Here is a 22,867-nt window from a genome sequence, read left to right on the forward strand (position 1 = left end):
GATTGCACTTCTGCCCTCATTGCATTCTGGGACTTGTAGTCCCCACCCCAGGGCAGACGTACTCCCTCCTCCCAATTCCCACAGCCAATCCCAAGCCCAACAGCCCTGCACAAGGCTTGCTGGGGGTTCTGCTGGGCTGGGATTGTACCGGCAGGCCACAGCTTCTTGGCCACGGCAACCAGGCCAGGCCAGTGATTCGGGCAGTGCCATATCATGAAGTATCCTATGGATACCTCAACTATTTTCATCTATGAATTTTGCCTTGGTATATATTGTGCTCATTTCTGATCTCTCTGTCCTATTCTTATCTACTTTAAGCCTTGCCAATGACAATACCTTTACAAATGGAAATGAGGTAGTTGAAACTCTTTGTTTGGAACATTGCCTCTAAACATTTTCTATGAGGTTTTCCCTTCCCTTCTTTTTCCATTATTATTATAACACCTAACTTTAGAATCCATAAAGCCCCAGCCCAAGCAAAACATTAACCTCTGGAGAAATAGGCTTCTTCTCCTTAGGATGATGATAAAAAGCAAATGCAACTGATATGTAACAGAATTATTATTTAGAGAGGAGCTGGGATGGGCAAAAAGGAGGTTTGTAAAAGGAGAGGGGTGCAGTCACAAGGGAAAAAATATTTTAATCAAAAAGATTGTTTAAAAAAATCAAAAGCTCCAGAGCTACATTTATGGATGCCATTATAATATTTTCTGCTATGAGGATATATCTATTTGAGGAAAAATATTCATCTACAGGGATTATATTTTTCAGATGGCATTTCTTTACTAACTTAAATCTGACAAAACAAGTGAAATGAACTCTATAAATTGTCTGGAGTGCTGTATTTAATCCAGGACATTCATGAATGACCTGAGCTGAGGAAAGAAGTGAAGATAGATTTATAATTTTCTTTAAAGATTTACACTATCTTTCCATTTTGCATGTCTCATTCCTGTCACAGCGTCAACCCATGAATTCTATTGCCAACATGTCTGAATTGCATGTCTTGTTATGGAAATTTGTGAGCTACTCTTGGTGCCTCTTTTAGATAACTACTGGGGTAAAAATTTTATGAATGAAAGAACATCATCACAGGATTTAGCACCTTACTAATATCATTGTGAGGACTGCCCTGATCACTCAGAGTAAAAAAGTGTCTCTTTCAATCCAGATGTTATTAAAGGCAAAATTAACAGCTTCTGTTTATATGAAATAAATGTAAAACCTATTGACATAACATTATACTATTATCACAAATTATTAATATCATTTGCTAGGGATGTGCATCAGATAATTCTGAAGTTAAAGTTGTATTGCTCCCATTTTGGCTAGTTTCAGTTCTTCGCAAGATGAAGTGGACTTCCCTTTAGATTGTCCAGAACTGAAACTGGACCCCAGACAATTCTTATATCACATATGTAGCCCCTTTTCCCCAACAGGCTGGCCAATAGGGCATTGACTCTCTGTTGCAAATCTCCCAGGAACAACATATTACAACATATTATCTTTCTCCAATAAATGGACACCATCAGCTTGGGTTGCTGAAAAGCTATAGGGGAATGTAGAAGAAAGTGTCCCAACCCCCAAGGCTATTTACCCTTCTACATGCTGCATCAATGTCATCTATTCTATATGACCCAGAAGTCATTCGGTGCTTAAAACTCTTGCCCTTCAACTAATCCACATCATTCCCTCCCAGGAATATCACCAAAATATGAGGAGGCCCCTTGTGTTTTCCAAACAAGAGAGGCAACAAATCATGGTAACATAGGCTTCTTTTCTCAAGCCACTCTACTGTGGCCACTCTAGTGGTTCTGTCAAAACTAAGATTGTAGGCTGAGCCTGCTGGGCTGCACTAAAATTGAACTGGGCTTAACAAGGCAGAAGGAGGGAGCAAAATGAGATGTTAGAAAGCTTCCCACTAAAAAAACTGTTGCTCCCAATACCTAAATTCTCACAGCAAAATTGTGCAGCTCTAATGGCAATCTGCTAGCCAGCCACCTCATCCAGACCTTCCCTTGCTCAAACCTGGAGATGTGAAAGCCCATGGAAAAATTGGTGGGGGGAACAGATTTTTGTCTGTATTTTTCTTGAATCATACTAAAATAAAGTATTCCATAATTTATTTTCCCTTTTTCCCTCGTTTTTTCCTATTTCCCCTCCCCCCCCCATTTAGAAAAAATAAATAAAAAATAAATATATAAATAAATATATTTTTCCACAAGGTGACACGAAAAGCCACTGCCTGATCTACTGTGTGCTCATCTAAACCAAGTCCATTCAAAGTAGCTTCAGTACCTTGGATAGCTCCGTTACTGTTTAGAATAAACCCAGAATGCATTCACTGTCCCCTCCTCAACACTGGAGCCAGTAGCTATAGTGTGCTTGGGCCCCCTCTAAGTCTATTGTTCTCTCTTGGATGCTGGCATTTTGATCATGTAAACTTAGAGAATCGAGGTTCTTGTTTGCATATGTCAGTGCTTCCCAATCTTTGGTATTCCATTTGTTGTGGACTTCAGATCCCAGAACTCTCTACCAACTTGGACAACAGTCACGAATTATGAGAGCTGAAGTCTCAAACTTCTGGAAGACCAAAGGGTGGAAACCACTGGTATATATGATAATGCCAGCTGGAATTTAACAACCACAGTTACAAATGCTTACCATAGAAGTGCTCCCCGTGCACTTCCCAGGTGCTCCGCAGCCACTCCAAAAAATTACAGTTTATCCCATCTTCCTCCCCCCCACCTCCATAACACTAATCTTAAACACCATTAACTTGTATGACATAGGGTTGACCTCTTAGCGGCTCCACCATAAAAACTCATTCTTTAAAAGGGTTCCACAAGTCTAAAGGTTGGGAACTCCTGCCTTGGAGTTACACATTTGTGACTGGTTCATATTCATGATCCCTACATATTTAATAATGAAGGATTGTGAAAGACCCCCCCCCCCCATCTGTACTTACCAGGCAACTCCTGTTACAAGCAACAGAGTCTGTTCTGTTGATCAGGCCACACCTGACTGACTTTTCTGATTCCTCCCAACCTAACTCTCCAAACCAACCTTAGCACCCAGCAGCTGCATCAAATGTCAAGAACATTTCTGCAAGTGATTAGAGTGCAATGAGATGAAGTTTCCAGCTCCTCCCACCATGAACTTCAGAGTGATGAAAAGCTGCAACAAAGTAATATTTATTATTATTATTATTTTCCTGATTATTGTACCATAGGTTAATGGTGGGTGCTGGAAACTTCATCCTGCTACACCCTGATCACCAGCAGAATAGGCCTCCATCACTCAAGGGGACTGCTGGCTGTTAAGGCATGTTTGGGGTGTCATTTAGCATGGGTAAATATGGAGCAGTTATGGATCCACAACTCTAGGTTACAAGTCTGTAAATGGAATGTACAGAATACCAGCCACTATGGTTAAAGCATTTCATGCTATTTTGATATATGTGCAAAAACATTAAAATGCAGCATCTCTCATTTATTGTTACCAGAGAATACAGCACTCACAGAAGGTGTAGCTAAAACAGTGATAAGTGGCAAACCTTGTCTTTGAAATGGAACTGCCTAGCTTCAGCTGTCTTTTTGGCATTTGTGTGCTATCCATCCTGCCACGAGGAATGTAATGAAATAACATTTTGATTTCAAATGAATTCTTCTGGATTTGTTTACTTGTATGCATAATGAACTCTTGATGACTGTGACTGCTAAAAAAAAAGGGGGATATGCTCTGACAAGTCCACAGAAGCTAAAACAAGAATGCTGTCTAAGAAAAAAAAAATAGGCATCACATAAATAAAGCTAGTTGCCATTCTTTGGAAGCTCTGAATATTATTACAAAACCATATTCAATAGTAAAAACTGACACCACCACAGGAGGGAATGTGTGAATTTGCTGGGTTTTATTAGTGTGAAATCATAATTTACTAACTCAAAGGCTGCATCTACACTGCAGAATTAATGCAGTTTGACATCACTTTAACTGTCCTAGCTCCATCCTATGGAATTCTGGGATTTGTAGTTTTGTCAGAGAGCTTGGGTACCACAACAAACTAGAAATCCCAGGATTCCATAGGATGGAGCTGGGACAGAAACATGTTTTCTTTGTTTTTCTTGTTTTTTTTTAATAAGAATTTAGGAAAATTGGGAAGGGGATCATGAATGGAATGAGGCAAGCTGAGAGGAGTCAACTGTGGGAGACACTAGAATAGATTTGTTCATTCAGCCAGAGGCCTCTGAGTACTTACCTCTTAACAGTTTGGGGTTGAAATTCTGTGTATTCAGCCATGTTTGTGATGCTGAAATTTTGAACAGCTTCATGGCAAGTAGATATATTATGCTTCTTTCTGTGCTAACAACAGATTTACCATTTGGATTCAGTGAATGCAAGTGGATACGAATTTTGTAGAGGTCATTTGTAAATAAGTAATTACTAAAATCTACAAATGTCTTCATTGAAAAAGGGTCAAAAGAAGATGAGAATGAAAAAGAGAGAAGGCTAAATGGGTTGACTCATTCATCATTGCCTCATGAATAGAATAAGGAGCTTATCCCATTAGTTAATAAGCCGTCTTACCTCATCTGGCTTGAATTCAAGATCTGAAATGCCCCCAAATGTTACCATACCTAAATAAAGGCCTATCTAGCTGGGATGCCACCGACTGGATGCACCCCGGGTTGAAGCCTCACTCAGCCAGCACTGTTGGAGCTTCCAACTTCAAAAATGGCTGGCTGAGCAAGGATTTGACCAGGGTTATATCCGGGCAGTGGCATCCCAGCTACACAGGCCTTGATTTAGGTATGATAACATTTGGGGGGCATCTCGGATCCTGAATTCAAGCCAGAAGAGGTAAGGGCTTATTTATTAATGGGATAAGCTCCTAAGAGTCTGTAGCACTAGCTTTACACCAAGACCATCCTGTTAAAGCAGAGATGAGTAAAGTACAGCCCAGAGGCTGCATGCAGCCCTAGCATCTGCTTTTAGACTCCAGTCTAACTTTGAAATATTGCACTTGTCTAGCTTGCACTTACTGGGACGTGGGTGGATAATTTCAGCTTGATTTTTGACTCAGGAGAGATTTATTTAGAACAGGAAGTGAACTGAGGTGACTTCCAGGTCACCTATATTGTAATACCAGCCTTCCCTAGATCTAACGATAGGAGGCAAACATACAAATAAATAAATAAATATAATAAAAAATTGGCAAAAATGACCCTTACATCCCTGGGAGACATTTTGGGGCAAACATTTTTTTAAAAAAAAAATTACAGGATGCTTTAGCTCTCCAAGATCTCCTGGCTGAAGCAATGCTAACTCCCAACAACTCCCCACCTCTTAGTTAAAGAGACTTCCCCATGTTCCTCAAAGTGCATGCAGTCAGAGTACCCATAGTTTTGGCCACAAAATAGTTCACAAACACCCAGAAACTTCACAAAGGATGTCAATTACACATAAGAACTCCTAAGACATTTTAGGGCAATCTTGATTTTGCAACATATCAGTGCCTATTAGTCATTGATTCTACTCTAGCAAGGTGTCATCAAAATTTCTTTTGCCACTCAGATGATAATGGCTTTGGGTAATATCCAAGAAAATTATTATTGTGAATGGGAATCTGAAAAATGGGTTACTAGGTAGAATATTAGCTTACCACGTATGAATAACTGAATTTCAAAAAAGAGAAAGATTTTAAAAATGGGGGAAAAAAACCCCACCCTTCAATGGGACAAGAGGTACTTCTAAGGTTACCACCAGCAAGCATGGTTTTGGGTTTGTTCAAATTGTACCCCCCCCCCCCCCGAAATCTTATTTTGCGGACAAGCTCAGCAGCTAATTCTGCCTTCAGATTTAACCACAGTAAAAATTAGCCAGGTTTCCCTTTAGCCTAGGTCATGAAAGTATGAGTGAAGCAGTTCTAAGTGACAAAATGTGAGAGCTTAATTTATCCCAGGAGAATCTAAAAGAAGCACCAACCTGCTCTACTCTCTCCACTGTGGTGCTGTTTCTGACTTTATTGAATGCCTGGGTAGGAAAATGGTTGTTGTAGTGGCAGCTCTTTTGCACTTCTTTGCATAGGATCTTTAAGAGGAATTGGGCTTTGAAGGAGTTGAATAAAACGTTTGTGTATATTTGTCAACTTTTCTGGGTTAAAATCAGGCAATGTTATCACATTAAGTTTAAAGACTATAATCACTGCTGATGTAGTTGCCATTTTCTTTGTTTTGCCTTTTCATCCTTTTTGACATGTGTGCATTTTCTTAGTCCTGCCACATCTGGTTGCTTCCCCCGCATATTGCACAATCACAATTTATCATCCATCCAGCCTTCAATGTGAGTACACAGTTATGCCTATCAGAATTGTATGTGTTCTTTGGCATCATTTTCCTTTGCTTTGTCCTTTACATCTTTTGTTACATGCCTTTAAATTTCACTCTCAGCTTATTTATGGGTCATAGCAAAATCTATAATTTTGATTCCCAAACCTGTCAAGTATATATAGATGCCTTCACAGTGTTAAAGAACCTTCTTAGCCTAGATAACCCTACATGTAAAAGAAGGTTGAGAGTAGTGAAGAAATACAACCACAGTATTTAATTTGTGACATGATAGAATGTTACTCTGAAACATTTGCACACCCATACTGTCATGTCATGATAGTATGGGTGTGCAAATGTTTCAGATTAATATTCCATCATGTCATGATGGCTCATTAAATCAGCAGTATCCTAAATTCTACCCCAGAAGAAAGAGAGAAAAATCTAAAATTTCACTTTCTCTTGCATTCAGTTTTTGAAACCTCACAACATTTTTCTTGAGATATGTACTTTCTCCTGTATTTTGTTTATGAAACCTTCTTTCCATTTAAAATATAAAGAAATGTTCAAACCTAGGCCTAGGCAAATCTGCAAAATATAAACTGAAGTGAAATACATTTGCACTGACCAAATACAATAGGTACAGCTTTTTCCAGTATGAAGAAGACCACAAAGTACACTGGTGCCTCGGGATACGAAATGATCGGGTTACGAAATTTCCAGGATACGAAAAAGTTGAATTGGAAAAAACTGTTTCAGGTTACGAAATATTTTTCGGGTTACGAAATTCATTTCGGCGCGAAATTCAAATGATGCAAAGTGCAGCTACAGGCTTTCCAGGGCTAACGGAAAGCTAAGGGGGCTGGGTTAGGGGTTAGCTTTGGCGCGAATTTTGAATTTCGTTAGCAGCAGTGATTGGCTTGAGAAATCAAGCTGATCATCTGGATTGGCTAACGAAATTGGGGGGGTGGCCTTGCTTCAGAAACAAAATCCAGCTTCCATTGATCTGCCCCCTTTGTCTGGCCTTGTGCACTGGTGAGGAAGAGTTTCTTTTGAGCTCTAACTCGTGGTTCCAGTGGAGGCTTGGACTTTTTCTGGCTTTCTGCCTTTGGACTTGTTCTGGCTTTCTGCCTTTGGACTTGTTCTGGCTTTCTGCTTTTGGACTGTACACTTCGGATCAAGACCTGCCATCAGGAATTTCTCTACAGGTAGGTGGATGGATTTTTACCTTCTTGTGGGGTGAGACAGTGTGATCATGCTTTTGCTGTGGGGTGGTGGTTTCCTTTGGTCATGGCTGTGATGTTTTCAAAGTGTGGGGTGTGAGTTTTAAAAGTTTGGCCATGGTCTCATGTGGGCCTCAGAGTGTCACCATAGGGTGGCATTTTCAGATTGGGGGATTCTGGGCTTTAGGTGGTGGTTTCCTGTGGTCATGGCTGTGATGTTTTCAAAGTGTGGGGTGTGGGGTGTGAGTTTTAAAAGTTTGGCCATGGTCTCATGTGGGCCTCAGAGTGTCACCATAGGGTGGCATTTTCAGATTGGGGGATTCTGGGCTTCAGGTGGTGGTTTCCTGTGGTCATGGCTGTGATGATTTCAAAGTGTGGGCATCGATTTTTGCAAGTTTGGCCTTGATTTGATGTGGGCCAGACAGTGTGACCTTGGGGTTGCATTTTCAGATTTTGGGTTTCTGGCCTTTGGGTTTGTGTTCTTGGGTGCTTTGGTCATGGCTGTGATGATTTGAAAGTGTGGGCATCGATTTTTGCAAGTTTGGGCCAGAGAGTGTGACCTTGGGGGTGGGGGTGGTTTCCAATTGTGGCTTTTGCTCAGTGCCTGTGCCTTTTGTCCTTTTTAGGCTTGAGCTATGGCTCCCAAGAAAGCCACAGATAAAAGCGGCGGTGAGAAAAAGAAGAGGGCTCCCTTGTCCTTGGAGGACAAGAAGGAAATCATCGCCAAGCATGAGAGGGGCGTGCGCTTGGTGGACATTGCCAAGGAGTATGGAAGAAACCCTTCGACAATTGGCACTGTCCTCAAGCAGAAGGAGGCCATCAGAGCCGTTGTGGCTCCTGCGAAAGGCGTTACTACGATTGCCAAGCAGAGGACACCAAAGCACGAGGAGATGGAGCGCCTGCTGCTCCTCTGGATTAAAGAAAAGGAGCGAGTCGGGGACACTGTGACCACCTCGGTCATCTGTGAGAAGGCCACCACCATTTTCGAAGACCTGGCCAGCAAGGAGGCAGGCGAAGGAACTTCTTCCCAGGAGGAGCCAGCCACCCCAGAATTCAAAGCATCACGTGGCTGGTTTGAAAGGTTCAAGAGGAGGACCGGGATCCACTCTGTCGTCCGTCACGGCGAGGCGTCCAGCGCAGACCACCAGGCCGCCGAAGCATTTGTCATCGAGTTCAAGGCCATGGTGGAGGAGGAAGGCTACGTCCCGCAGCAAGTGTTCAATTGTGACGAGACGGGCCTCTTCTGGAAGAAGATGCCTCACCGCACCTACATCACCCAGGAGGAGAGGAGGTTGCCAGGCCACAAGCCTATGAAGGACCGCTTCACACTTGCGTTGTGTGCGAATGCCAGCGGGGACTGTAAGGTCAAGCCCCTGTTGGTGTACCACTCTGAAAATCCAAGGGCCTTCAAGGCACACAACATTCAAAAGGACAGGTTGCCAGTGATGTGGCGTTCCAATGGCCGCGCATGGGTCACACGCCTCCTTTTCGTGGAGTGGATCAACAGTGTCTTCGCCCCGACTGTGAAGCGGTACCTGGAGGAAGAGGATTTGCCCTTGAAGTGCCTCCTCCTCTTGGACAATGCTCCTGCGCACCTGCCTGGCCTTGAAAAGGACATCCTTGCAGAGTTCTCCTTCATCAAGGTCCAGTTTCTGCCACCCAGCACGACCTCCCTCTTGCAACCCATGGACCAGCAGGTCATTGCCAACTTCAAGAAGATCTACACCAAGCACCTCTTCAAGCGGTGTTTTGATGTCACGGAGAGCACACAGCTGACCCTGCGAGAGTTCTGGAAGCAGCATTTTGATATCGTCGTGTGCTTAAAGATGGTGGACTTGGCCTGGCAGGAGATCACCAGGCGCAACCTGATTGCTGCGTGGAGGAAGCTGTGGCCTGATGCTTCTTCCTTGGAAGGGTCACAGACCGAGGGTGCTGAGCCAGGTGAAGAAGAAGAGGTGGCTGAGATTGTCTCCATCGCAAGGTCCCTGGGACTTGACGTGGACAACGAGGACGTGGAGGAACTCATCAAGGAGCACAGCGAGGACCTGACAACAGAGGACCTGAAAGCCTTGGCGGCCATGCAACACTCGGCCGTGGATGAGGACGTGCTCCATTTTGACAGGGGCCAGCAGGAGGAGGCGGCGGGGGCATTTTTGCCAACGGCAGAAATGAAAGACATTTTGCGGCAATTCCACAATGTGTCTTCTTATGTTGAGAAGCATCACCCTGAGAAGGTGCTCACCAGCCATGCCATTGCACATTTTGATAATGTCTGCCTTAGCCATTTTAGGAACCTGCTTAAGGCCCGGCAAAAGCAGACATCCTTGGACCAGTTCTTCACAAAAGAGGGAGAACCGTCATCCAAGAAGGGAAAAGGTGACCCTTAAAAAAAAGGTGACCCTTAAAAAAAACACCAAATTTAAAAAAAAAAATTGTTGTTAAAATGGTTAACTTTGTTAAATTGGTTGCATTGGCTAAATTGGCTGAATTGGTTAAATTGGTTGAATTGCCTAAATTGGCTGAATTGGTTAAATTGGCTAAATTGGCTGAATTGGTTAAATTGGCTGAATTGGTTAAATTGGTTGAATTGGTTAAATTGGTTGAATTGGTTGTCTGGGTTTAAATTTGGGTGTTTTGGCTGCCCCTCTCCTCCTCCTCCTCCTGCCTCACTCTGAGATGCCAGGACCAGCAAAGATAAGTCAAAAACTTTTTTTCTTTATCCTTTACAAACCTTTAGAATGGACCTGCAAGTCATTCTTAAGCTCTTTAGTGCCTCAGGCAACTTGTATTGTAGGGTACTTAGCTTAATAGGCCTCTATTGTACCTTTGTTTTGACTTGCAGGTTCAGTCTGAGGTCATAGAACACATTAGTTATTTTCAATGGAAAATGTGTTTCGGGTTACGAAATTTTCGGGTTACGAAAGGAATAGCGGAATGAATTAATTTCGTAACCCGAGGCACCAGTGTACTTGAATACTATAGATGTGCATAAAGATGTGGTTGGCATGCCTAATTCAAGAATACATGGCTGAATACAAAAGGCATTTCAATCAAGATTTTAAATCAAATGTTTCTGAAATCTGGATGATGCTGATTAGAAGATAAGGTTTAAAAAGTACAATACATAGAGACAGAACAGATTATACAGAAAACATTGGTATATTGTTGAGTAACATATCACACACAGTTAGTTGGCAAAAGGCAAATGTTTTCTGTATTTTTCCAGTTGTTTCAGCTCTAAAAGAAAGAAGTACTATATACTAATCAACCACGTCAAGATGTTCCTCCTTTTTATTTAATATGTCTTATTCTAAAATAATTGCAGGGATGTATTTAAAGCCATCCTATATAGCTATGCTTAAATCGCACAAAGAAAATTAAATCCAAAGTGCTTTCAACAGAAGTAAAGGTTAGAGAACAATATTCATGCTGCTCGGTCTCATAAATCAAATCAGTACACAACATAAAATGTTAAATGGAGTCCTTTTCATGAGGAACTCTACATTTGAATTCACAAATTAATGGCCATGAAAATGAAATGAGCATTAAAAGAAATAGAAGAACCTGAACTGCTAAGATTATTAATAATAAAGCAACCAGACAAGCAAATTTATCGTACTGTATGCATTAGAAACCTGTCTGTCTTCTAGGTTTTCAAAATGAAATAGCCTTATAAATGAAAGTAATATACTTTCTGTTCTCTTGAAGGAAGGGTACAAGTGGGCCACTAGCAGACTTTCTCATTATGTAAAAGCAGAAACTGAGAGTACCAAGTTATGAAAAATGGGAGAAGTAATACTAATCATCAGTCGCAATCACAATGCTCAATGGAAAAGGGGACCTGGTATTTGCTGATGTGACAAGAGTAGGAAAACACAGTGTAGACATTACCATTATTCTTTTCTCCTGTTATGGTAAACTAGTCTTCCCCAAGGTGGCACTGGATTACCACTTCTGTCCATCAATTACTAGATTAAAATTTCGGTCCCTCAACACTGGATGAATGAGGGGAACTGAAGTTTAACAAATCCAGATGATACAAGATCACAGAAAGGCTGCTGCAAATTGTCCTTTATTTTCAGGACTCTAATGACACAGTGTAACTCCAAGAATACAGATGACTGTATATTAAAGAACAAGGAACACGTGTTGTCTAACTATAATAACTATAATGAACTTGTGTTATCCAACTATTCTTTCTATATGATGGGATCCCCAATCCTACAATGTCTGGAGAGCCACACTTTGTATCTCTCAGACGGGTTACAGACAGGCAAAAAGGGGTGTGTTCATGACGTCATGAAGGTAGAGCCTTCAGACAGCCCTTACCTGAATGCCGCCATGAACACGCCGCCCGCACGCCCCAAGCGGGAAGAAGCGGCATTAAAAAGGTGCTGCTTTTCCCCGCTTCTTTTCCCTAGAGCTGCATGTACTTTAAATATTTACATATGTACAAGGGAGGTGATGGGGGATGGTAGGGGGACAGCGGTGGCAGCGGCGACAGCTGTGGCTGTGCATTGCAGATTCAGCAAGAGCGCGGGGACCAAAGGAGAAGAGGCATCCATGATGCTGGTGACATTGGCAACGTGCAAGCGGACAAGGATGCCAACACCAGCTGATCACCAGCTGGCAGGAGACCACCTTTGTTCTTGGCCAGGACGGGGGGAAAGGTTTAAAGGGCCTTGGGTGCTTTAAATGTGCACATATGCTTTCTGCCGCCGGTGCTGAGCGCCGCAGCTGCGCAGCAGCGCATCCGCCAGCCGGCAAAAGAAAAAAAAGCCCCGTTTTTGGCCGCCCGTGCGGAAGCTGCCTCTCTCTTTGCGGCATCCTCCGAGGCGGCGGTATGGAAACTGCGGGTCAGAAACGGCCCCAGGTGAGGCGTCTTCACTGCCCCCCATGTGGAAGCCCCATACACCTGAGCCACGCCCCCGGGGCGGGCGGTCTGGAGGCTCCGTATTCAGCAGAATACACCTTCAAGACGTCTTCCCCTGCCCGTCTGTATCCCGCCTCAGTCTTCTAGATGATAACTCATCACTGGATTAGCCAGCTTTGTGTATTCTCCTGCCTTTAGTTATGGAGAAGTTTACCAAACATGCTGTAAGTATCAGCAGCAAAGAAAGAAAGAAAGAAGCTCTTGAAAATGTTTAGTATAATCTCTTGTTTTAATCTCTGCAGCAGCAGAAAACACCTGGTGCTTCCATACACCAAGTCAAAGCATATATAAAAACGCACTTCATATGAGGTTGGTTCAACCACAGGACATTACATGGAGGTTTTCTGTTGCTTGTGATCTTGCAGCAAACTGATGTTCTCTGTTATCCAAAGAACAGTTGCCCCATTAGGCTGTAGTAGGTGATTGTTCGTGGACTGACATACAAGCTGATCTAGGTTAACCAGTACCCTGATCCTGAATTGGGTTGGTCTGCATATCACATCAATCCTGAAATTGCTCTACTTGTAAAATTCAGTTCATTTTTATGAGTCAAAGCTGATGAAGCCCCTTCACTATCTTTGGGAGCTGTATAATTAATATTTCATTAATTCCTCAAACCTCAGTGTCAGACATCATTAGCTAACAAATCATGCAAATGGTGCTTTAAAACAAGAACTCTTAGTATGTTGATCTTTGGGCAATGTCAGCCTGAGATGAAAATCCATAGTTTTGCTATTGTATTAAACTGACAGGCTTGCTAATTCAGAGAGATTTGGTCAGCAGTCATATCATAACGAAGATTTATTTCTTCCAGATGCTATAGGTTTAGAAATGGACCACATACATCTGGAATATCTGAATATGTATTTCAAGGATGAACTGTTTTTCTTGATGTTTTCAAGGACTGATTTGACAAAAGAAATGAATACGAAATGCACATTAAAACAATTGTCTTTTCCTGTAGGGTTCAAAGTAATGAATAATAAAATTAATTCATCTTTGCCACAAGGATGGGTAGTGGGAAGGGTGTGTGTGTCAGAAAATGATATAATCATCAAGAATTGAAAGCATAACACTATTGGGGCATTTACATTAGTTATGGAATGTGGATCGCAATCAATCATGATTTTGATGTCTTTGGGCCAATGATGTAACAGTGAAACCAACACACCACTCTGCTTAATTGTGTGTGTGTGTGTGTGTGTGTGTGTGTGTATCACATACATTTCAGTTTTTTTCCTGTACTTTAAAAAAAATAATTTGGGTAAATGCAGATGCTGATACATAGAATTCTTTTAGTAGAATGTGGAGCTTTTGTTTTCTATCAATAAACAGAGAAAGCTACTTTCTTTTCTTTCCTATTCTCTTTATTGCTTTTCTGTAGGCCCCCCCATGCCCTAGAACTTGGTCTCAAGGTGGCCTACAATAGTACGGTAAGAATATGCAAAAGGTTAGCATTGTTAAAAGCAGGGGTAGGCAACCTTTTTGAGCCGGGGGGCGGGTTGCTGTCCCTCAGACAACTGGGGGGCCGAAGCCAAAAAATAAATAATTACATAATTTTTTAAAAAATTACATATATAAATAAACCAGGACAAATGTAGGACAAAATTTTCAAATGGAAGACACTTTTTTTAAAAAAATGGAGGACACGTGAAAAAATTTGCTGATTTTTTAAAAAATGTTAGTATAAATGCATGTTTCTGAGGCTTCTATAGACAATTGCCCCCCAAAGGCCCCGGCGGCAATTGGCGGCAGGACCGGGCTGGGGCCGGTCCCAAGGCCTTGCCGGGCCGCATCCGGCCCACGGGCCACAGGTTGCCTACCCCTGGTTAAAAGCATTGCTAGTCTTTTGTTAAAACACAGTTTAACTAACTGTAAAATTAAAACATTAATATTCTGAAAATTTAAAGCACAGCTGTAAAATAGTTTTCTTAAAACAATCCATTAGTTACTGAAATTCTACTTTTTTGAATGTCATGTCTTATTGCACTTTACAATACCTTGAGTTTTCCTTCCTAAACAGTCACACAAGTAGTAAAAGGGGAAATGAATGAAAAATCAACTCTTCTTCCTTTCATGGAAGTATCCTTTGGATCTATGCACCTTCCATAAATGATGAAAAATGCCCTGAAAATGTCCTGAGTGGAATAATATCTTCTAGATGTGGATGGGTAACTGTGGCTGTAACTGTGTTCTTTTTTAACTATATGTCATTGGCCATACTTTTAGATGTGTGATGGCACATTTAAACATCAGTCTTGGGTCAAGAGCTATGGTGTTGCATGGGAAGGCCATATGTTTCATTTATACTGATAAAATATTAACTGATGAATAGAATCTGAGACTTGAATCAAATAACATTTTTTTAAAATTTAAAATGATTTTAGGTCACCTTTTTATTTTTGCGATTTTTTTCCCCCAATGAGCAAAGAAGAACATTACTCCATATAGCAAAAAACAAGAACTTGAACAACAAGCAGCTGCGATTATCCTAAGACGAACAGTGGAGAAACTAGATGCTGATTAGATTTACATAATTAAGTTTGGAAAATGAACAGGAGGTAGCTTCCTTGGATCTCATTTTGGGAGAAAGGTGAGATGTAAATCCAATAAATAAATAAATAAATAAGAACAATAAAGACAGGGGTGTAGATTGCCACAAAGAAAATATTAAAAGATATATTAAAACTGTAGAAAAAGTCACTAAAAAGAAACAAAGTGATCAAAAGGTTGATAGGAAAAATTCAGAAGCTTTTCAAAAAATCTATAATTTTACTCAGATGTTCTTGCTCAGATATTCTAATTTTAATGGTTTTCTACTTGTCATTTTTCTTCAGTAAATTTTAAATTTTGTTGTTTGGAATATAACAGGTATCATTTGTTATTCCATTACATTGTTTTTAGAGGAAAGTCCCTTTATTATTACGTGTTATTAATGGCTGGAATGCTCTTGGGGAATTACATCTTTGTAAGGGGATTTATTTCTGCGAGGATTAGAATTGGGCTGTTCCATATACTGTAAGGGTTTACTGTTATGTTGCTACGTAGGGAGCTGGCAAACCAATCAATGCACAATGGGACTGATGACCATTGGTCCTGATGCACATCAAACCTATTGTGCATTGGGACATTGACTAGGGAGCACCAGTGGGCACTGGTAAAGCCTGATGGGCATCAGGACACTCTTGCCCATGTCCTATTACACATCTTAGCCATTCATTAACAAGGTTTCTTAGCACCTCTGCTATGTAGCTAAGTATCCTTAAAATTATGTAACACAGACCGTGACAGATTCCAGCCATCAAATTTATTTATATCCCACCTGTTTTCCAATATGGGACTTGAAGTGGCTAAATAAATAAATAAATAAAATTCTTTATATCCCGCCTCTCTGTCCAAGATAACCAGGGCAGCTTACACGTTAAAACTGTACAATCCCAGATCCTAGTATCACCCCCCCCCCAAAATAACAAACAATTCGCAGCAACCTCATCATCAGAACTATTTTAAAAATTATGCTTTTCCACAGTTTTGTTTTTTTTTTAAAAAAATCCACCCCTGCAATTCCATCACATTTCACCCTGCAAATGTGTTTTAGATCCATTTAACTTCAGAGTGAACAAAAAGTAAATTTTCGGTTGACTTACTGTTAAAATAAATGTCCTTTCTGTCTGTCTGTCTATCTATCTATCTATCTATCTATCTATCTATCTATCTATCTATCTATCTATCTATCTGCTTATCTAATTAAAATAGCCCAGGAACCCTCCCCAGAAACTTTGGGAAAATATATATTTCAAAATGCCCTCTAGGAAGCCCGCAAAAGGAATTAATTAAAAGAGAAGGAATTAATTATGACCTTTATTTATTTGTAATGTATTCTTTTGATATTGTTTGAATTGTGTTGTATTATATTATACTCCTCTATTGTTGTAACCTGCCCGGATTCTTCTTCTTCTTCTTCTTCTTCTTCTTCTTCTTCTTCTTCTTCTTCTAAACCATTTTAGGTACCTGGAGATTATTTTGAAATGTATGTTTTCTCAGAGTTGGGGGCAGGAGACTGGGTCCTCCAACAATGGCATTAGGGAGCCATACATGGCCTGTGTGCCATACTTTTACCACCCCTAATATGTATATATTTAATCAAGCAGTCATTTAATACAATTGATGAAAACATGTGCCCACATGAAATTGCTGCTCTTCAGTACTTTCCAACTGCTCCAGTTCATTCTCTGTCATCCAATTTTTAACCTGCCTTTGTTGTTGTTGTGTGCCTTCAAGCCATTTCCAACTTAAGATGACCCTATCATGGGGTTTTCTTGGCAAGATTTGTTCAGAGGAGATTTGTCATTGTCTTCCCCGAGGCTGAGAGCATGTGACTTGACCAAGGTCATCCAGTGGGTTTCATGGACAAGCTGGGATTTGAACCCTGGTCTCCAGAGGTGTACTCAAACTACTGCACCACCCTTTAGAATGTCCCAGTTTATGTCACCATCTCCCACATTCTCCCCTCATCCTCAGTTAACTTCAATTTGCTGCAGAGTTCAAAGTACAAAAGCAGTGTGTACACAACTAACTCATTGGTGACAAAAGACAAGAAGGGGCAGAATTTTGTCTTTTCCTGTAGACTCAGACAAAAACAAATTGCTGCAGCTTCTTTTTGCTTGTGTGTCCTTCTTCATGAATAGCTTTTGCTATTTTAACCTCACTCTGGTATTGCTTGACCACAAGTATCCTAGTTTCCATCTGTGAAATGTAGATCTTTAAAATCCCACCAAATTCTTTATTAGCTTTGCTTTTTACAGTAACATTGCTACCATATTTGAATACTTCTTTCCCCAGTTTTTTACTGACCTTTTTGACTAACTAATGAATCTGCTTATTTTTAGCATTAAGTCATAGGAAAAAACACTTACATTACTATGCAGAGTTAAATATCATTTAGCTATAATTTCAGAATTTCAGTTTTCCTGAAACTATTGCAGTCCCTAGAAATAAACTAAATGGACATAATCCTCAAAGCACAAAAGAACAATGCATTAAACATTTGCACACTAGTCATGTGGCTGATGTTTCAGCTAATATCAGGAAAGATGCACTCTTAAAAAATGGCATTTAGTTATTTTCTCTGTGGATTTGACAGAAAGGTTTTGAACTTTAGTTTTAAATATTTGCCCTTTGCCATTTTTATATGAAAGTTCTTATTGCAATAAAAACATTTTTTTTTTATAAAATGAGAAAAGTGATTCTACCTTCAGCTGTATTAAAATTATAAATACACTGTTTCACAGAAATATCGTTATCCTTCTATTCCATGGGAGGAGATAAAGGGAGCTTTTAATGAGTCTGCTGATGATGGATTTTCACAATCCTAACCTAATTAAATTTTGGAGAACTGTGGCTGTGGTTGACATTTAAAACTCCCAAAGCCAACTGAACTATGGCTATGTAAGAGCAAAAAGGATGATAAGCTTTATCCATATCAAAGCTACTCCCTGTACTCCACAGCTATCTTGGCCCATGGTGACTGCTGGCCAGAGAGTCTTGGCAATGTAGTCTAAAAAGTAGTTTTCCCAAGTTCTGGTAAATATGATGGAAGAAAATTCCAATGTAATATTAGTAGCCGGTATCCCCAGCCATAATATTTTATGGTAATCTTCTGACTTCTTACTCCCTTTCATTGATCTAAACCAGTGGCTTGATTCTCAAAGAACATTAAAATAGAATTTGGACTTGTGAATACAAGACTTGGATTTGTCTGCTCTATCTTTGGATCACCCTCTGCACTTCTGCCTCAAGAAGGAGCTTGGAAGCTAATACAGTGGGTCCTCCCTTACACGGGGATCTATTCCATATCCCCATCTATGTATGTTCACAACCCATTGGAAACAATGGGGCGTGTGCACATGGCTTGTGGCGGTGTGCGCACCATGGGTGCACACGCCATTGCTTTTACCGTTGCTTGGCTTCCACGTAAGCTGGAAGCGATGTATGGTGCACCCACATATGGAGCTGGCACACTGTATGTTTTCAGCTAATCATTCCATTTCCTATATGCACCTGGACAAATGGTACTCACTCAGGCAACTTCAGATTCAGATGTAATGACTACAAGTCCTTCTGCAAAGGAAGAGCAAGTTTCAGTAACAAGGAACTCACAAGTGAAAAAAAACATTTACCATCAACATTTGGGTTGTTATTGCCAAACAAGCTAGGAATTGTAAAACAATTTTAAACCTGTACTTCTGCTTATAAGCAAATGAAAAACAAGGTGCGTGCATTTGGACACAATGCTAGCTTTTTCTTTCCTGCTGAGATGCTGATGACTAAAGCTTCTTCTGCTGGCATGGAAGGAAACTGGAAAGCATCCACCAGCAGGGCTGGATATGGAGTTGAGACTGCTTTGGTCACTTTAGTGGATGATCTTCATCTCAACACTGACAGGGGGCGTGTGCCACTGTTGATGCTTTTATATCTCTCAGCAGCTTTCAATACCATTGGCCATGTTATCCTTCTGGAACGCCTGAGTGATTTGGGAATTGGAGGCACTGCGCTGCAGTGGTTCCAGTCATACCTCTCAGGCAGGTTCCAGATTGTGGTGCTTACGGATAGTAGCTCCTCAACAAAGGAATTGTCATATGGCATCCCACAAGGTGCCATTCTATCCCCAATGCTTTTTAACATTCACATGAAACTACTGAGATAGATTATCCAAAAGCATGGGGTGGGGTGTTATCAATAACACCTAAATATATTTCTCCATGCCTTCCAAAATAGCCTCAGCTAAAGACAGCATGTCTCCTCTAAATGAATGCCGGGAGGAAGTAATGGGCTGGATGAGGAAAAACAAGTTGAAACTGAATCCAGACAAAACAGAGGTGCTTGCCATCAAGGGTCCTAATCTGGGAATAGAAATGTGTCAACCAGTTCTGAATGGGGTTACACTCCCCCTGAAGAACTATGTTCACAGCTTGAGAGTGCTCCTGGATCCATCTCTCCAAATGCCAGCTGCACCCCTTCCTAAATCTGGAGGACCTAAAGATAATGGTGCACATGCTGGTAACCTCAACGATGGACTTCTGCAATGTACTTTACATTGGGCTACCTTTGTGCCAAGTTCGGAACCTTCAGTTGGTTCAAAATATGGCAGCCAGACTGGTTTCAAGAACATCCAGGAGTGAACATACTACACCCATACTCAAGTCACTCCATTGGCTGCCAATTAGTTTCCGGGCAAAGTACAAGTGTTGGTTTTCACCTTTAAAGCCCAACGTGGTTTGGGTCCAGGATCACCTTCTCCCATATAATCCTCCCCAAACACTGAGGTCCTCTGGAGGACAGTTGCTACAGCCTGCAAGGCCCTGACTGGCAGCCATTACCCAGAGGACCTTTTCATTGGCCGCCCCAAGGCTGTGGAATGACCAGCTGGAAGAGATCCAACAACTAAACCAGCTGTCAGAATATAAAACACATTTGAAGATCCATCTCTTCTGGCAGGCCTACCAGGCAGTTTTTAATCATGAATTTTAAACCTGAATTTTATATTTAATTATTATCCTATGTATTGTGATATAAGTACTGCATAGAGATGCAGCTTAATATGTGTATTTTATGTAAGGATTGTGTTTTAACTATCTTGTAACCTGGCTCGAGCTGTGAGGTGAGGCAGGTAAGAAATATAACAACAACAACAACAACAACAACAACAATTGTTGTTGTTGTTGTTGTTGTTATTGTTGTCCATGAACAATGAGATAGAATTCTGATATATCATTTTGTGTGATTTGGCTTACATCTAACAAGTGTATCATCTCTCCTGATTCCTTGAATAACAGGCCCTTCAAGTACAACATGTAACCAGTCCAATCCTTTGCAACTTTCACAACACAGAGAAAGTTTAAAAGTGATGTTTCCTCTGCTGCAATGTACTCTGTCACATAAATGAAAACAAGAAAGCATAAAAAACTGCCTATTCTTTATGTTTCACATGGCAGTACCCATAAATATATGGTTCCAAAGAGAAAATGAAGGACAAGAGAAAGACAGGCTCCATGAAGGGGCATAACTACCTGGGAAAGGGGCAAAATAAGAGCATTGTCCCCCATAAGATTTCTGGTCCCCTCAGATTTCTAGCACTGCAGTAACCTAACACTTGAACATTTAGAAAGACAGTTTAGGCACCTAAGGAAAAGCGACAGGAAAGTTATCAATAGAATGTGAACACAGCAAATCAAAGAGTTCTAGGTGTGAATGATTTTCAATGTCTCACTCTCTGCAATGCTAGAAAATTGGGAACTGAAAGAAAAATTTCAGTGGATGTAGAATACTTAGTTGGAAGACCAATGCCTTCAGTTTCCCCCTTCTTTAGCTATACCCCTGCAGCAATGGTACCTGCTGGCTCCAGAGTCAACGAGGTGGTGACTCTCAGCTTTAGTTTAAACATCTGATGAATTATCCAAAGTACTGGACTCACCTCCAAAATAGGTTTAGCATCTTGAATAGTTTCTTTAATGTTTGGATGAAAACCCAGCCTGTATTCATAGGTCTACTGATATTATACTATTGGTCATGGCCCAAACCTTATGATCCAAATTCTCAGCAGTCAGAGGTATGGATTAATGACTCAGTCACTACAAGAGCAGCCATGGGGGTCCTACACTCTCCCGCTGTGTTAGGTGGAATGTATTCTTCAGGCAGAGATATATCTCTTCGCTTGTGAATGCAATTTAACACAAATTTACTCATTAACCCCAGTAAGAATTGAGGTTTTTAGCCAACAGCAGGTCTCATGTCTACATGAGTTTCTCCTCAAGAATAGTGCCATTACTCAGAACCTTTAGAAACTCTGAACATAATATCGCAAGAAAGCCTAGGGTTTTTTTCAACATTGACCTTTCTTATGCACTCTTTTTCATGCCCTTTGTTTGACCTCTGACAGAAAATTCATCTCTAGCTCATTTTCACATGTAAAAAGAAATTCAAAAGATAGGTGAAGAGTTCTAGCAAGCATTCGGATTTTCAATTTCTGCAAACATTTCCTTGGAACAGTTGCTGAGATTGATTCTCGCTGGGATTGAGAAAGCTACATGAATATATGCTGTCCTCTCGTGTCTGGAAATAATTCCCCGTCAACTTTACATTTTGTTCCATCTTCTTGAGCTGGTTTCATTATGAAACCCAGGAATATTCTACCACTGAAATTGTATTCTGATTATGGTTGCATCCACACTGCAGAAATAACCCAGTTTGACACTACTTAAACTACCATGGAATGCTGGGAATTGTAGTTTGTTGTAGCACCTGAGTTCTCTGACAGAGAAGGCTAAATGTCTCACAAAACTACAGCTCCCAGAATTCCATAGCAGTGAGCCATGGTAGTTAAACTGGTGACCAACTGGATTATTTTGGCAATGCGGATACATTTTAAGAGTGCCTGGCGTTTGCTTACTTGGCTGCTAATGGTTTCATATGTTTAACTATAGTTTTAAATTGTTTTATATTTCATTGATATTCTAGCAAATGGCAAAATGTTTTAGGTGTTGCTTCATTAGAATATAGTAAAATATTATTAATACAAACATTTTGTTTCAAATGCCTCAGTTATTGTACCTATTGGTCCCTCTTAAGCCCTCCATCTGGTTCTCAGTAATAGGCTATTAGTCTTCTATATTTTATATAAAAGTCATTCTCAGTCTAGCTATGTACCTAATGTATATATTTGTGGTGATTTCTTGAGGGGGGGGGAGTTGTCCAGACCTACTGTTGTTTGTTGGACTAGATGACCTTTAGCTCTTTCTGTGCTAAGAGCTCTATGACTTTATGAAACAGATTCTCTTATTGATTGCTTAGCTTCAAGGGGGCAGATGCAATTTCCTTTTGTAGACTGATCTGAGTCACTTCTCTGTTTATATTGCATTATAACTTGTCCTCAAGATACGGCTATCAAAACCAATTTTGGGCCATTTTACGTTTTACTTTTTCACCACTGGCTTTCATGGCATTACTCTGTAAACTTTATTGACATAAGGAAAGTCAGTAATGACCTTAAAGATGCCACGTGGTTTTATTCAAACCCTTCTGCTTTTATCCCACTGGCATATCTGAATCTCTGGATACAAAAAACTGTCAATTATCCAAACATTCCTGACACTCTCAGTGACAGGCAGGCTCAAACTGGCAGATTAATGCTAAGCAAAGTATATTGTCTCGCTTTCTATCAAAATGTAGTATTATACCAGGGAATCTTTCCATATTTAATGGTGAGCTCTGTCACTTTCTTTTTCATAGTACATTTAGAAAGTGTATTTTTAGCCTGGAATCATTAAACACTTACTGAGGAACTAGGTGAAAAAGGAAGGTTAAGGGTAATTTTTTTCCTTATATGC

Source organism: Sceloporus undulatus, chromosome 2 (genome assembly GCF_019175285.1).
Source record: "Sceloporus undulatus isolate JIND9_A2432 ecotype Alabama chromosome 2, SceUnd_v1.1, whole genome shotgun sequence".
In the NCBI taxonomy this organism is placed as follows: Eukaryota; Metazoa; Chordata; class Lepidosauria; order Squamata; family Phrynosomatidae; genus Sceloporus; species Sceloporus undulatus.